The sequence below is a fragment of the Pavona decussata genome, unplaced genomic scaffold, assembly GCF_977016875.1.
Source record: "Pavona decussata unplaced genomic scaffold, jaPavDecu1.1 SCAFFOLD_58, whole genome shotgun sequence".
In the NCBI taxonomy this organism is placed as follows: domain Eukaryota; kingdom Metazoa; phylum Cnidaria; class Anthozoa; order Scleractinia; family Agariciidae; genus Pavona; species Pavona decussata.
The window spans coordinates 3975483-3992838 of record NW_028145480.1 but is presented as its reverse complement, the minus strand read 5'-3'; the positions used below and the strand labels follow the sequence as shown (position 1 = coordinate 3992838).

The 17356-nt window shown below is 39.7% G+C and overlaps 2 pseudogenes across 1 annotated transcript; one reads left to right on the top strand and one right to left on the bottom strand.

Moving 5' to 3' along the window:
• Positions 1-1316: 1316 nt before the first annotated feature.
• LOC146479761 (beta-1,4-N-acetylgalactosaminyltransferase 3-like) lies at positions 1317-13535 on the bottom strand (annotated as a pseudogene).
• Positions 5067-12585, top strand: LOC146479762 (uncharacterized; annotated as a pseudogene). The gene is made up of 4 exons (XR_014864896.1): positions 5067-6072; positions 6108-6199; positions 10491-11010; positions 11927-12585. The product of XR_014864896.1 is annotated as an uncharacterized LOC146479762 (transcript).
• Positions 13536-17356: the final 3821 nt, after the last annotated feature.

Genomic DNA, 17356 nt, shown 5'->3' with positions numbered 1-17356 from the left:
TGCATTTTTTGTCTTTGACAAAATATTGTCAACTTCGTCATTTTTGTCAAATTTGCGGCATTCATCGAATTCGCCGCTTTGTTGATACCCTTCTCTTGATCGAGCTTATTCACCTGAATTTTGATCTTTGGCGAAATATCGTCAAATTTGCCAAATTTGCTGTATTCGTCGAATTAGCCACTTTGTTGGTACCCTTGTGTTGAGCTCATTCGCCTGAATTTTGGTCAATATCGTCAAATTCGGCATGGCTGGTCTTCATGTGTTTAGCTTACTTGCATGCATTTGGCACTTTGACAAAATTTTGCTAAATTTGTCAAAATCGTCAAATCCTCCAACATGGCAGGCTTCCATGTGTTTAGCTTATTTTGCATTTATTTGGGAATTTGGCAAAATCTTGCCAAATTCGTCACCGTTATGACGTGGCAAGATTTGGTCAAAATTGCCAAATTCGCCATTGCCTGCATTTCTGGACATAAGTGGATAGAATATGAGGTTGGGAAGATGAAATTACTTACCATTTAATGCCGTCAAACTAAACTTAGTTGCCATTTTGTATTTTTTGTAACAGCTGCCTCGTTTATCTAAATAAATTCCTCTTTAGTGACAGTGGCGAAATGGGAAGCCATCTTGTTTCTCTTCGGTTGCTTGGAGGTGAATAGTACTTGGCTAATCACCTCCGAGCTAGCCAATCAGCGCGCACGAAAAGTACTATTCACTTGTGCGGTAGTAGCTAAATACCGTTATTCGATGGTTAATACGCGCGGATATATTTTGCGAGTTGGGGAAAAAAAATACGAGCAATGAGCAAAATGTCTGCGCATATTATACGTAAAACCATCGAATAAGAGATAAATTATTTCACTACGTAAAGATTTTGTTGTTTTGGTTTCTCTTTTCTGGTAAGAGCGTTGAAATACATCCAGCATTATCTATCCATCCAGCTTTCTATCAGTATATGGCGCGTGCGAATGACGTAAACAACACATTGTATAATGCAATTCCGGGGATTTGATTGGCTTAGCGGCCTTGGTATATGAGCCATTATATCATGCTCGAGAAATTAAATTAAATTACATAAAATTGTCTACTGTTCGTTCTCGTAAAGCGAAATCAGAAAGATCTAGCAATAGAAATGAATATCTTAATAGGAACGTTTCTATTGATCACAGTTGGTCCAACACATGTTAAGATCTATTGTGGTTTGGGCACGGTTAAGGCCAAAAATGTCGGTTAGCAAAAACATATGACAAAAAAGTTTGTCAGGCTTCATAACCATTAAAATTTATTAACTATGATTTTTCCAATTGGTTTAAGTGTCACCACATTCCTCTTTTATCGTGTTTATAGTGATAAATCCACGGAGACCGTTTTTGCTCTATTTCCACAGCGCTGTCGATTAAATTCCAGTCCTCGCCTCCCCACGATTCCTTATTTATACACACCTTTGAAAATCCTCCGAAGTTTTGCCAATCCTGTTTGTACACTGCTATTGTTCCATAACTCATGTGATACCACATGCCTCTGGGTATAGCGCTGCTCCCGCCACAATGGAGGAAAATGATTTGAGGGCCGTACACCGTCTTTCCATTTGAACAGTGCTACAATGAAATTGAAAGTGAGAAACTTAACATTTAAGAATTGCAATATGTCAGCAACTGAAAATCTTATCGTGTAGACCGAGCTTGGCTTGACCCTGCTCTGGGCTGGGTGAACGATATGACAATGGATCTTGGAGGATAAATATTACATCCTTGTTGGAAACATTTTCCTTCGAAGTACTCAACAGGAAATGATAATGTCACATGACTCAGGCCGATAAGCTCAAGATGGGATCTCCACATGGAAACCAGTATTGTAGCCGTTAGTTTGGATTTCCTGATTCTCCCAAAGCTTTTTAATAAATTCAATGAAATGAAAAAAATGTTATCGAAACCAATCAAAGAAGAGTAAAATGAATTATAGTTGAAATCAGAATAATCTAAAACTATATTAGACCCCGACCAGTCTGTAGCACGTGATGGATCTAATTTGCATAATTTTACAGTCACTTTTGAGTGCGTGATCTGGGGGAAAAAGTACGACTGCTCGCAGTCTAAAAATATAAAAACCCACCGAACAAAAACTGGTTCACATGCATGATTATATTACATTAAATCTCGTAAATATTGACTTTTCACACCCAATTGTTCCCAGATCGAACTGTAATAACGTAATTGCAACAAGAAGCAACCAACCAACATCGATTTGTATGGAGGCAAAGTCACAAATTTTAGTGGTGTCTCCTTGTGTTGAAAAGGAATGTCACGAAGTTTCAAAGCCCGCGAGGGCAGAATTCGCCCCATCTCAGGCTTCTGACGGTACTACGGCTAATCACGTCAGCAGTTATATTACGAGAGGGCTAACTAGACTCCCTCCCTTCCTAGAAAATTGCCATATTCCCTTCGTCCCTTCTTATGCCTACCTTGCGTACATCATTAACAAACTGACTTCCAATGTCGAGATACAACAACAACAACAATTTATTTACAGATTCAGATTATATAAAGGGCTTGTCCCGCAAATAGCCACAAAGCTAGTCGAGGCTGGACAAGGCAAAAAAAATTACGAGATGCAGATCTATTGTTACAACGATGGCGTTCGGGTTCTTGGTCGATTCTATGGCTTCACTGAACGAAACTGTACGAGAATACCTCTCAGGCTTTGTGATATAATGGTAATTTTTTAGGCTGCTTCTTTGGAATGCCTGCTCTAAATCGATATCTGGGCTGTCAAAATCGTAGATAACCGCGTGCACATGCTCATCTTACGTTTCCTTGACGATCCTTTCCATATTTTTGATAAAATGGGGAACCCATCGACCCAGGTTTTTGGCCGTTAGGATCAGATAGACATCTGCTGTCCTGTTCCACTGCAGGCCTATGGGATAACACAGTGGAACGTTCTTGCCATTTGGTAGAAATACATATTCCGCTAAGATGTATCTCTTGCCATCAGTGCGATCTTTAACAACAAGTTCAAGAAGGTATCTTAATCCTTTCTGAGGATCTTCTTTCTTCTCGACACGCTGTATGGACTGGAGTGTGTATTTCCTGCGAAGAAATGATTTATTTTGTTAATTGGTTCGTCATCCTAATCGTTATATAGAATTTATTTTCTTCTGCTGTTCTTAAAGGGACTGTCAGCTGCGGCGCATGCTCAGTAAAGTCCGGTTGGGACTAATTTGCACAGAACCGACTCCTCGCGGGATTTTTAGTTTTCCGCCATTGCAAAAGCTTTAAAAGAAATCGCAACAAACAGCTTCTGTAATTACTAAAACGTTTGTGAATAAAAAATTCAGCTAACGTTCGAAAGATGAACGCGATTCAAACAAATGAAAACAGCTTCCTGAACTCTCTGACCGGTATTTGGAAAAGTTGGGCCAACGATTTCAAAGTGCTTCTCATCAACGCACACATGCGCCTGGGGTGACATAGTCCCTTTAAGTTCAGTGTGAACCGTTGTTATTGGTCTTAAGGTATCCCGTGCTTTATAAGCATTATATATAATAGTTGCCCTGACTTGCCTAACTTTACCTTTTTACAAGTTTATCTTATACTGCAGCAGTTTGGTTCAACTGCTCTCCGATGATTTGGTTTAGATGTAGTTTAACTAGGTGGCGATAACAATGAAGCTCGAGATGTCCGTTATCATCTAAAGCAAAAGGTTGGAGTCACTGTAACAGCAAACTGAGAGCTCGAGGTATCTGAACAACACAATCTCCGAAGCACATTGGCGTTGCATGTAAAAAGAATGTTGTTGCAGACTGGTGCAGGTGTTTCGCAACAAAAAACTCAGTTGAAAAGGTGCGTTTTACGTGGTATACAACTTTATGATAGCATAGTTTGTTTTGTTAGCACGTGCACTTATAATCCACTGGATAGTGATTTATCGGCTGGATAGCGTTATCCAGCCCTTGAACTGACTCGGCCGTGAAGTTTACGAAGCTGTTCTCTACCGGAGTTACAACTATTTTTCATATGAGCAAAGTTTCCTGTTAGGCCTGCTTTGTTTTCAAGATAAGATCCGTTGAAAATTGCATGGAAGGCCAGAGAAGTTTTCGTGGCTTTCGTTCGAGAAACGGGTCCAAGCTCCCGAAGTTAAGTCCCGAGCGAGCAACAAAGGTGTACAAGCAGGCCCTAGGCGAAGACGCGGGAAGTCCTGGGAGGGTTTTGATAAAAAGACTGCACGAACGACTTTTACTTCTACTCCAAATATCAGGAAATTGAGTTTTTGGTCAGCCGAGCTGGAACTGATCCATTTCTGGCGGAGCAGACAGGACGATAAACACGTGATGCAAACGGCGAGAAAGTACTTGCGCCTTCATTCAGTGTGGTCAGTCACAACACCCCATTTATCCCACCGTCCCACCTACTCCGCACTTCTTCCTATATGAATTTCTTTCGGATACAATAAAAACTCCATTTCATATAAATATATAAATATACACACACTCTTTTTGTTTTTTTGTTTTTTGTTTTTTGTTTTTTTTTCGTTTCATTTTTTCCTTTATTTGTATTTTATTTTTTGTGTATCTAATTTATTCATTTTTTATTATTATTATTATTTTGTTTTTTTCGTGTTCTGGGATGTTCATGTTCCTGGTTTTATCGACGGCTAGGATACTATCGTATAGTCCGAATGTATCGATCCGTATTCGGACACATTCAGGCCCGAATATTGGCCACTACGAGCAGTAAATTTCGCACGAAACATGGCTCTCTTCTGATTGGATGTTAAACAATTTCAGTTACATCAGAGTGTGACGAATGAATCCCAAAGATTTTGAAACCGCAAATATACTTGAATCGAATCAGGCTAAAAGCAAAATTGCACTTTCCTCGCTTTTCGTCCCTTCCTTATTCTCCCGTTATTATAGCTAAAATTAGCCGGAAGATATAGACATGGCACACTGAATGATTTTCTAACGTATACGTACCTAATTGACTCGATTTCTCAAGTGCCGGGATGTGTGAACAGCCTGAGAAATTCATTAAATATATTCAAGAGAAATTGTTGACGTTTATGTTATGAAACTACGACAGATAAAGTCCGCATTCGCAGTTGGCTCGCTTATTGTCTGGATATTTTTTATTGCAACGAACGTTTGCTTGTTCAATCGAAAATGTTATCCGGACCCGACAACAATCGTTTCCTCGCTAGAGTGGCTTTCATTCCAAGAGCCGTTGGGTTTTCTTGACTACGATAAGGACAATATTGATTTGCCGAGAGGGTTAAACCAGCATATATGGGAAAACAACTGCGTCAAGACCATTGAAACGCTTTGCAATTTCCCAGTTTTTCCGAATGCCCCAGATCAGCGACAAGTAATATCTCGAACAGAAATTACAGCGCCAAAAGATGCAGGCACTGATGGCCATCGATTGTTTGGTTTCGTGCTTTAAAAATTCAACTGGCGAATATCAATTTGCTGTGGCATCGAACGGATTTGCGGAAATTTGGCTTAGCTTGGGCAAGAACTGGAGAGCGGCAAAGAGGAATGCCTTTATAAGGCCTTTTGACGCACAATCTGTCACGAAATGGAATTTCAATGCTTCTGAAACACAGATTTCAACTGGAATCCATTTGAAAGCCAAAGGGAAATATTACATTGAGATAATGTACGCGTTAGGTGCTCATGGCAAATCTGAAAACTTTCTTCAGGTTGCGTGGAAACAACCCCAATAGTCTAACTTCAAAACTATCGGCAGTGAATATTTACTAGTGTATACAAACGACAGCGAGAAAGGAAGGTACAAGATATTTGACGATGAATTGCCACAGGTGCTTCCATGTGCAACGAAGCATCAAAAAGGCTACGAGAACAAACGTATGAGACCAGAGACGATACCTTACTTAGAGCACACAGCAGTAAACAAGGCATTAGAATTCTGTGAATACAGACCCAGTTATCTTCTCGATCCAGCGAATTTGAAAGATTTCTGGCGGTATCAAGGAGTGAAACAGCTTGCCAGAAAAACGTACAGCCATCCGCTTCCGATCGTGGACGGTATTGTACGAAATCAGAGATTTTTTTTTTAGTACAGTTTTTTAGTACAGCAATTTTTTTAGTACAGTTTTCTTCAGACTATCCTTTAAATGAGGAAGAAGCTTGGTCAGTTGCTTTCAGATATATGGACGCCCTTGAGAAAAGCTATTCTGGGTAAGTCAGTTTGACATCTTATCTTAAATGTATTCTCAACTATAGTTCGGAAATACTGAAATTCTACCTTAAATGGCCGGTATACAAAGCCGCTAGCCCAGCCTTATACTTGTGTTTTAATTCGAAATGGGAAAATAACCGGCCAGGTGCGGTTCGTGATGCTAGTGAGATCTAATCACCTTGCACCTTCTGCACCTTTATTTGCACAATTGAATATCCTAGATATTTTTAAAGTGAATTCCCTTTATATTGTAAAATTTATGTTTTCATATCACCAACGTTTGCTGCCCTCGCCCCTTTTACAGTCAACCCAGGTCACGCGTGAACAGTATTTCCAAGAATGAAATGAACATTCGAATTTCTCTTTGTAATGTCCGACGTGTGAATGGAATGTTGGACATTTCTCTGGAAATCGTTCCGAAAAAGACGCATTAACTGAAAAAAAGATTCAAAATACTTGGGAAACAATTGTTATTCTTGAAATATTCAATTTTGCAATGTAAAGAAAAATTCATAGCTTTATACCGTCAATAAGCTAGGGAAAATTATACGGGAACTCTGAAATCTCGTTGGCGATTTTCAAAACTGACATGTAAATTTCAAAACTCCGTTCAAATTTCAAAAATATCGATCATGCGTGACCTGGGTTGACTGTAAATTTATTTCCGACTGGTGGTCAAATTCATAATTATGATACTAGAACCTCAGCTCATTTTCGACCTCACACCTGCCGAACTAATATCAAGCAATTTACTATACTCTTTTGAGGGCCAAAAATATGGTCCCCTGGTCTATCCACCTTCAAAAGAAAGCTTCTTGATTTCCTCAGTTAATTGTATGAAAAGTCCGACTCTGTTATGTCTTTATAGTCTTACCAGCGAATGTTAAAAAATCTAAATCAGATACAATGTCTTCACTAGTCTTACGGTCCTAACATATCTCCGAGGAGACCTCTCAGTATAAGCCCGGGGGTTTCTTGAGGTCTCCTCGCCACTTCTTACTTCTTCTTTTTTTACTATTATTATTCACTCTAAACTTATGTAAGATCCTAGTCTATTATTCATTGTAACTTTCTATGATTGTATGTCGTGGTGAATAAATAAATAAAAATAAAAACCTTCTCTAGGGAGCCGGTTAACAACTGGCTAAGATAAACCCTAGTATTAAAATACTGATGAGTATATAAAACTTAGCATACTTGTCTAGTCCTAAGTAGGATAGTCAGCACTCTTTTTCTTCTACTACTACTACTACTACTACTACTACTACTACTACTACTACTACTACTACTACTACTACTACTACTACTACTACTACTACTACTACTGCTGCTGCTGCTGCTGCTGCTGCTGCTGCTACTACTACTACTACTTCTACTACTACTACTACTACTACTACTTCTACTACTACTACTACTGCTGCTGCTGCTGCTGCTACTACTACTACTGCTACTGTTACTACTGCTACTGCTGCTGCTGCGGCTGCTACTACTACTACTACTGCTGCTGCTGCTGCTGCTGCTACTACTGCTACTGCTGCTGTTGCTTCTTCTTCTTGTTCTTCTTCTTCTTCTTCATCATCTTGTTGTTGTTGTTGTTGTTGTTGTTGTTCTTCTTCTTCTTCTTCTTCTTCTTCTTCTTCTTCTTCTTCTTCTTCTTCTTCTTCTTCTGCTGAGCTTGCAATCCCTTTTGCGCGCCTTCAGGTAAACTACGTAATAGTACACTGTGCAACGTTTTGCACAGCTTGCCTGTCAGCCTCTGTGAAGCAGGCGCACAGTAGGTGTAGCACGCAGTTATGAACAGTAGAACATACACAGAGTCTCTACTTTGTGCATTTCAAATATTCGCTGCAACCAGATGCTCGGTAACAATCACAAAATTAGAATAAAGTTCTAATTTATGCAACGATTCCAACAACGTTTTCTCCAAAAAGTTGTATACCACGTAATACGCACCTTTTCAACTGAGTTTTTTGTTGCGAAACACAGGCAGCAGTCTGCCCCAACATTCTTTTTACATGTAACGCCAATGTACCTAGGAGATTGTGTTGTTCAGATACCTCGAGCCCCGAGTCCGTTGTTACTCCAACCTTTTGCTTTAGAAGTCAATTTATATGTAATATAAATTGAAGTTAATGTGACAACCATAAAACCATCTGTATCAGTCACGCAAAGTGCTAACAAGACAATGAGCACTGTGTTTACTCTAAAGGTCAATTCGACCTCGTGCATTTGGCATGCTGTGTCATAAGTAAGCCAATCACAATACAGGAAGTCTTCGCTGTCAATCAAACATAGTCTTCTCTCGCCTTCCCACGTGTAGAGTTTACAATTCTTTCACTAATTACAACTGACCCACCCACCCCCTTGTCTTGCTAGCATATTTGCCACTTACGTTAGCAGTTTTGTTCTATTCCAAGTAGTGAATTTATCTGGCTTAGTTTGATATAGTACCAGACATGTTGCCAGCTTCGTATTCATGTCCACACTCCTTTGTTCCGACTTTTAGTAGTTATACAGCCCAGCGCTGCTGTGGCCTTATGCAATATGTCTGCCCATTAAAGACTTTGTAACAAAAGTTGAGATTATATTTAGCTTAGTGCTGGACTGGACTTGAGCAGCCTGTCTTCCCATTGAGACTAGAGTTTACCATTGTTTCAGTTATTTAATTTACACAGTGCCGCCTCTTTCAGGCACATTGTCTGATTATTTTTCTATCTTATTCTTGATTTCCTTGTTTTACATTTTCGAATCTTATTTTGTCATAATATTTATTTCCTAATTTATACTTTGCCAGGTTATGATTGTTTTTTCCGCAACACGGTATTTGTTATCCAAATTTTTTTTTTTTAATCCAAGTTTGGGTTGGGATGAAGTGCTCCATACAGGTCGCCCCTTGCCCCATAGACTCATATGGTCAGCTGTCTTGGTAGAATGGGACCCCAGGATAGCTTTTTTACCATGGTAACAACGAGTTCATGCTAAGTTTTCAAGAGGATTAGGACCACTAAATGGTCTGGGAATTAGGACTCCGTGAGAGGATAAGGACCTCTCAGTGGCCTGGTGATTGGACCGTAGAGAGGATTAGGACCTCTCTGGATTTGGATTCCGTAGAGAGGATAAGGACCTCTCAATGGCTTGGGGATAAGGACCCCACAACAGGCTTAACACTCTCGTTGCTTAGCAACTCGACCTGTATGAACATTTATAGAGCAATTCGAGTACTTCATCCCCCTATCCCTTTTTCCCACATAATGTGTTGCCGTTTCTAGGTTCATGGGTTGGGAGCATAATAATAACAAACATCTCGAGCTTCATTGTTATCGCCACCTAGTTAAGGACGGTGCCTACTAATGCAGAAGTATTTTTGTGCGATTTATGACTATGCGGAAAAAGCAGATCTTAGCAAGGCCTATTTGAATCCAAAAAGAAAATTGGGGGTGACCACGCATTTTTCAGAGATAATTAAGCAACAATATTTCTAAAAAGTGCCAAAATATAAAGCAATGTATGGGGTTTTTTTGTAAATTGAAGTTTAATTATCTCTGAAAAATGCATGGTTTTCCCCAATTTTCGTTTGGGATACCAAGAGCACATACTACGTCCTGTTATCTCCGTATAGTTTTTAACAGCGAAAAAATTTTCCTGTATTAGCAGGCACCACCCATAGGAAACCCGAGTATCTCGAGATGCGCAGAACGTATGCGCAGTAACTATAGAAGGCACCGTCCTTAAACTACATCTAAAACCAAATCATCGGAGAGCAGTTGAACCAAACTGCTGCATTATAAGATGTATTTGTACGTAGAAAGGAAAAAGACAGGCGGGTCAGTGCAACTATTATATATGCTTATAAAGCACGGAATACTTTTAGACGAATAACAACGGTTTATACTGACCTTAAAGGGACTATATCACCCCAGGCGCATGTGGGCGTTGTTGAGAAGCAATTTAAAATCGTTGGCCCAACTTTTTCAAATTATACCGTTGGAGAGTTCAGGAAACTGTTTTTATCTTTTTGAATCACTTTCATCTTTCGGAAGTTAGCTGATTTTTTTTATTTCCAAACGTTCTTTAGTAATTACAGAAGCTGTTTGTTGCGAGTTTTTTGAAAGCTTTTGCAATGGCGGAAAACTAAAATTCCCGCGAGGAGTTCTATGCAAACTAGTCCCAACCGGGCTTTACTAAGCATGCACCACGCTGTAAGTCCCTTAAAGAACAACAGAAGAAATTAAATTCTCTATAACAATTAGGATGAAGAACCAATTAACAAAATAAATCATTTCTTTGCAGGAAATACAAACTCCAGTCCATACAGCGTGTCGAGAAGAAAGAAGATCCTCAGAAAGGATTAAGATACCTTCTTGAACTTATTGTTAAAGATCGCACTGATGGCAAGAGATACATCTTAGCGGAATATGTGTTTCAACCAAATGGCAAGAACGTTCCACTGTGTTATCCCAAAGGCCTGCAATGGAACAGGACAGCGGACGTCTATATGATCCTAACGGCCAAAAACCTGCGTCGATGGGTTCACCATTTTATCAAAAATATGGAAAGGATCGTCGAGGAAACGCAAGATGAGCATGTGCACGCAGTTATCTACGATTTTGACAGCCCAGATATCGATTTAGAACAGGCATTCCAAAGAAGCAGCCTCAAAAATTACCATTACATCAGAAAGCCTGGGAAGTATTCTCGTACAGTTTCTTTTAGTGAAGCCATAGAATCGATAAAGAATCCTAACGCCATTGTTGTAACAATAGATATGCATCTCGACATTGGAAGTCAGTTTATCAATGATGTACGCAAGGTAGGTGTAAGAGAGGGGGGGAATGTTGCAATTTTCTAGCAAAGGGAGGGAGTCTAGTTAACCCTCTCGTAATATAACTACTGACGTGATTAACCATAGGAACGAGAAGCTGGAAAGGGGGCGAATTGTGCCCTGGCGGGCTTTCAACTGACTACAGCTTGTTGCGATTACGTTATTACAGTTCGATCTGGGAGCAATTGGGTGTGGTGAGAGGTCAATATTTACGAGATTTAATGTAACTATGCATGTGAACCAGTTTTTGTCAGGTAGGTTTTTATAGTTTTAGACTGCGAGCAGTCGTACTTTTTTCCTCAGATCAGTAACGCAAAGTGACGGTAAAATTATGCAAATTAGAAAAGTAAACTCGCGGCTCGCGGCTTCAGTGCTCGCTAGATCCATCACGTGCTACAGAACGGGCAACATGGAATCTATTTGTTTTATATAATAAAGAATGGTGACGTCGTGTATGCGTCTGTCCTTCAATAGACCATAAGTAAGAACCAATGAAAATGCGTACAGAATTCAGCTTAATATATAAATAGTTTTAGATTATCCTGATTTAAGTATAATTCATTTTGCTCTTCTTTGATTGTTTTCGGTAATATATTTTTTATAATTTTTTTGAATTTATTCAAAAAGCTTTGGGAGAATCAGGAAATCCAACATAGCGGCTACAAGACTTTTTTCCACGGAGATCTCATCTTGAGCTAATCGGCCTAAGTCATGCGACATTATCATTTCCTGTTGAGTACTTCAAAGGAAAATGTTTAGATGTAATAGTTATCCTCCAAGATCCATTGTCGTATCGTTCCCCCAGCCCAGAGGGACAAACAAAGCTCGGTCTACATAAGATTTTCAGTTGCTGACATATTGCAATTCTTAAATGTTAAGTTTTTCACTTTCAATTTCATTATAGCACTGTTCAAATGGAAAGACGGTGTACGGCCCTCAAATCATTTTCCTCCATTGTGGCGGGAGCAGCGCTATACCCAGAGGCATGTGGTATCACATGAGTTATGGAACAATAGCAATGTACAAACAGGATTGGCAAAACTTCGGAGGATTTTCAAAGGCCTTTATGAATAAGGAGTCGTGGGGAGGTGAGGACTGGGATTTAATCGACAGTGCTGTCAAAGGGGGATTGGAAATAGAGCGAAAACGGTCTCCGTGGGTTTATCATTATAAACACGATAAAAGAGGAATGTGGTGACACATAAACCAATTGGGAAAACCATAGTTAATAACTTTTTATGGTTATGAAGCCTGGCAAACTTTTTCGTTATATGTTTTTTAACATTTTTGGCCTTAACCGTGTGCAATCCACAATACATTTTAACCCTTCGTTGGAGCAACTGAACCAATAGAAACGTTCCTGTTGAGATATTTATTTGTAGTGTGAGCATTAAAACAAAGGATTTTGCAGGGTCGCAGCCCATCCAACGAAAATAGACCAATTTCGATATTAATTATTAATTCCTCTCTGAACCTCAATGTAATTTCTGTTATTTTATTCCCCTAATTTTGTTACCAAGACGAAATAATTTAGAATAATACTAACATAAGATTAAAGGTAAGACTGCATGCGTTCATTAATTCCTGGTGACAATGGCGTCTTTTAGATAGCACACCTGTTAGACAGTGATACCAGGTTTCTAACATTAATTGGATAAATTCATGAAAAAACATTCACCTTGAAGCCTTATTTCACTACCTATTTTGGTCTAATCCATGCTATAACGGAAAAGAATGGAAATTATATGATGCACCAAACTCGCAGACACGAGTTGAAAAGCAGAAACGGTATGAAGATGAGAAAAATCTCTGCAAGCCTCACTGCAGTTTAAGTCATTGTGGATAGCCAATTCTCCCCTCCAGTTTCACAGGGCCAGATCCTATACTTTCAAGTTTTCAGATTTATCATGGCCCCTAACGTGCCGTACTGATCTCTATACAATATTTCACTTTGGCTTTGATATGAATTCCTGATGAAACCTGTGTTTCAGAAGCATTGGTAGATTTTACATCGAAGGCGATCATTTTTGCTGCTCTCCAGTTCTTGCTCAAGCTAAGCCAAATTTCAGCAAATTGATATTCGCCAGTTGAATTTGGAAGCACGAAACCAAACAATCGATGGCCATCAGTGCCTGCATCTTTTGGCGCTGTAATTTCTGTTCGAGATATTACTTGTCGCTGATCTGGGGCATTCGGAAAAACTGGGAAATTGCAAAGCGTTTCAATGGTCATGGTCGCATGATACAGTTGTTTTCCCATCGATATTTAATAATCCTCTTGGCATCTTATCATGAGTTAATGACATTCTCCTCGTAGTCAGGCTGCATGAGAACCCATTAATGGCTCTTGAAATGAAAGTCGATTTAATGAATCTCTGTTGGATGTCTTGAAGTGGTTGTGTGATCCCGGAAACATTTATGCCCACGAAATAAACAAATATCCGTTACGATTAGAAAAAATCCAGACAAAACTGACCCAAAAGCAATTGCCAACTTTAACGTTTGAACTCTCATAACACCAAAGATCAGCGATGTATAGATGCATTCAATAAATTACAGAAGCTCACTGAGCATACCCTCGTACAAAGCCGATATATTTTAAGTACTCTTTAGCTTATACAAATTTATAATGTCGAAATATTGTTTTTCCATTACTGATTATTTCACAAAATGGAGTGGTTTCGCCTTTAACTTAGGCCATTTCCGAGTTGCTGTGAACCTCACTACCAAAGCGAGGCTAAGTGCAAAACTTTTCATAAGAAAATTAGTTTTCTTTGCATACTAATGAAAACCAATTTTCTTAACGGAAACTTTGCACATAGCCTCGTTTTCATATTGAGGTTCACAGCAACTCGGAAATGATCTATTCGAAGCCAACGAGGAGCCCTGCCCCCTGTACGCCTGATCACGCGCCCGTTCCTTCAGAAAGTGGCAAGCGGTGCGAAGAAAATTGTGACGCGAATGACGAATAGTAAAGCATCTCAGACTTAATTTTACGCAAGTAGTAACAAAAATGAGATTGGTAGCTGGGGCTAGCTAGGCCAGCATTGTGATAAGAGCACGAAAAGAGTACAATATAAAGCTAGAGAACATAACTTTGCCAATGCGGATTGCCGACAATGTGATCATGGTCACTGGAAAACTGTCTTGAACGTCCAGCTTAGCGGACAACAACATACACAATCAAGATCTAGTGCAGAAACGTTCAGAAACTCACACTTGATTTATCCTTATGATATTCCATTTGATCAAGAATATAAAAATCTGCACTTACAGCGTATAAATATGGTTTACTCGAGGAAGCGACTTCCAGCCATGTGTACAAACCGTAACTCCTTGTTAAACGCCGCGCACAGCCTTTCCCATAGAACACACGGTGGAAAAACTCCAACGTGCCCCCAATGTTTTGAAAACCTGTATTTGCAGATCGACAGCGGACGAACAGTTTCTTGGACGAGCGAGTCATCTAAAGGCTAGTACTGATTAGTTGGTTCTGAGTCCGGCATGAGCTAATTTACATGTTACAATTTTGTCGATGTAGCATGGGGCAAAGCGGCCTGATCTAAAGCACCGCCAAAGGCTTTTTATAAATTGGGCCAATTTTCGCCCGCTTACTCAATTTCTTTGTTAAATTGTGCCAAATTTGCCCACTTGTATAAATTAGCCTTAAAGGACAGGAAACCTTTTAGGGTGAGAAAGAGAAGGACACGATTTTTTTTTAACCACGGAATCTCAAAATCGCGCCCGTTCATTTTCGCATTAAGTCCGTCCGATACGACTTGTTCGTCCAACATTTTGCCCTTCGATTGCCATCATCATCAGTTTAGTCTACCCGAGTTTCCGCCGTGTGTGGAATTAGGGTGCAAACTGACACGGTAGTCCATTTGCTTGAAACGTTCGCGCGCGTGATTGAGCATAAAAACCCCCATAAGATGCTCTTAAGTTTCAAGTCAGTTTTTAGAAAATCGATCCGAGTCTCACCGTATTAAAGAATAAAGACCACTATGAATAGGACGTCAATAAGAACCAGCATCCAAAGTTTGTCTTACAGGCTGAAACAACTAAAACGCCTGGAGAAATAATAGTAAGTTTCCTATCGTCCGTTATCCTTTCTTTGGCTATCCCCGTCTGCCATTACACATCAAGCGAGCAGTCATTTTTCGCGGAGACACTTTTCAGGCCTATCTGCCTGCAGTTTAAAAGCTTAAAACACTGTATTGTGTCTTGTCAAGCTTACTGTGTTTGTCATTTGAGGGTGCCTTAATTAGTTGATTTGCAAAAAAGGTTTAAAGGCTTACGTAGCTTAGCAAACAATGGAGTTCTATAGAAGAGGCGATATTTTGTTTTGGACGTGTAGTTTTATTTGCATACGAAAGTTATTATATTTACATTTGAAAGCAGATAATGAAAGCAATAACCTCAAACCGCAAAAAAGGACAGTCTTGAAACTGCGATATCCATCACTTGGCTAACAATGGCCTCACATAATGGTTTGGAGTCTTCGCTTCTTTACAGAAAACGCTAATCCTTAGCGTCGACCCAACTCACTGATTTTTAATAAAAATAAAATGTTAATAGATGCATTCATTTAAGAGATGTAACACATAAATGTAGGCAAAAGTCGAGCGATTTCAAAATTACATCGTTCACAAATCAAGTTCCATGCCAGTTTGAAATAGAGCAAGGAAGATGTTACAAGATTACCCCGAGTTTTAACTGATGAATCAGTTGTGTAAACAACAAAACTGCAAGAAAATTCACAGCAACTATTTTGTTAGATTAGCATGTTAGTGAATTCTGTAAAGTGACAACAACCTGCTAAATGCAATCCGTCTTTGCATCTTGGCAGCAAAGACAAGCGCACGCATGGAAGTGACTGGACGAGATTTCGCCACTTATGTTTTTGTTATAATAACTTTGGCCAGAACACAAAACACGTGAAAAGAACAAACATGGCAAATTTTGCGCCAGATTAACCGCCAAAGAACTTAATAACGTCGTTTGAATAAAAAACAACGTATGGCGCTACCCCAGACAACACCGCCGATTTCCACTACGGTACGCTGATGTAGACAGAATTGAGCACTGACCACTGAACATTTGTAACATTTCATATGTCAAAGCGATGGTTTTTTATGGTTTCCTTCACGACTCCATCGCCAGGCGGCCGCTAGCTTTGTCAACACAAATTAATTCTCGATTCCACCACGGTAAGAGTGAATCAGTTTGTATCTTTCAATAAAGTAAGACGCTGCAAATTTGCTATGACACGGTGTTATGTCTTGTCTTCCGATTTGAAACTGCCAACCTTTGCTGGTACTCTTCGTGCTGCCTATCGTAAAAATCCTTCGCTCCTTTCTTAATCAAGTACGCAGCACAATCCAGCTTTCCTTGCTTGATAGCGGTGTACAACGGGGGCCAGCCTTTAGGATCAGTCGTATTTACGTCTTCTGTTCCGCTCTCCACCAGCTCTTTGAGTAGATCCAAATTTCCGTCGGACACCGCACGGTGGATTCTCGGCAGACCTTCAAAATCGTCGATGTCCGTTAAAGGTTTGTTTTCCACGTAAATTTTAGGGGGATCAGACTTGCTTGACGCTCGCTTACAGACTTCTAATTCATCTCTGCTTTGTTTATCAAAGGAATCGTTGTCTTGCTGAAAATCTCGTTGAAGGTGCAGAGACATCTCTGATCTGCTGCGTCGCCTGCACAAAGGCATTTTCGAAAAAGTATTCCGGCGAGATGCCGTTCAATTTACGTTCCAGTGCAACCTATCAACAAAACATCCCAGCCAAATAAACTCTATTTCAGAAGATTCACACGAGAACTTCACTGGAACCATTGTGATTGGTTTAACCGAAGACAAAGCTGGCTAAAAAGCATACGTCACTCGGGGGTTGTGAGCAAGACAAGGTGGCAAATATTAAAGAGCTGCTAATTGGCTCAAGTGCTCTTTAAGCTATAGTCACTAATGACTTATGAAAATGAGACATTCTTTTGTCAGTGGCCAACAAAGAAATACAGTGGACATGTAAAGTGGCGGAAAATTGAGAAGCAGGTGGAGTTTTGAAACAAATGTGATGTTTAGTATCTGATGCCACTCACTCCCAACCTGAAAAAAAATTCCAAAATGTTTTGCAAAATGTTGAAAACAAACTGCTCTGGCGAGACTAAGTAATGCCTTATTTATAAGGAATACTTAATTAATGATTAACTAATATAAATTTCATCCAACAACGTAACGCACAAGTGAATCACCTCACGAATGAAGGTTTTAATTTGCTGCCAGAGAATGTGATAATCGACGACTTAAACGGCATTTGCTCGTTTATAACC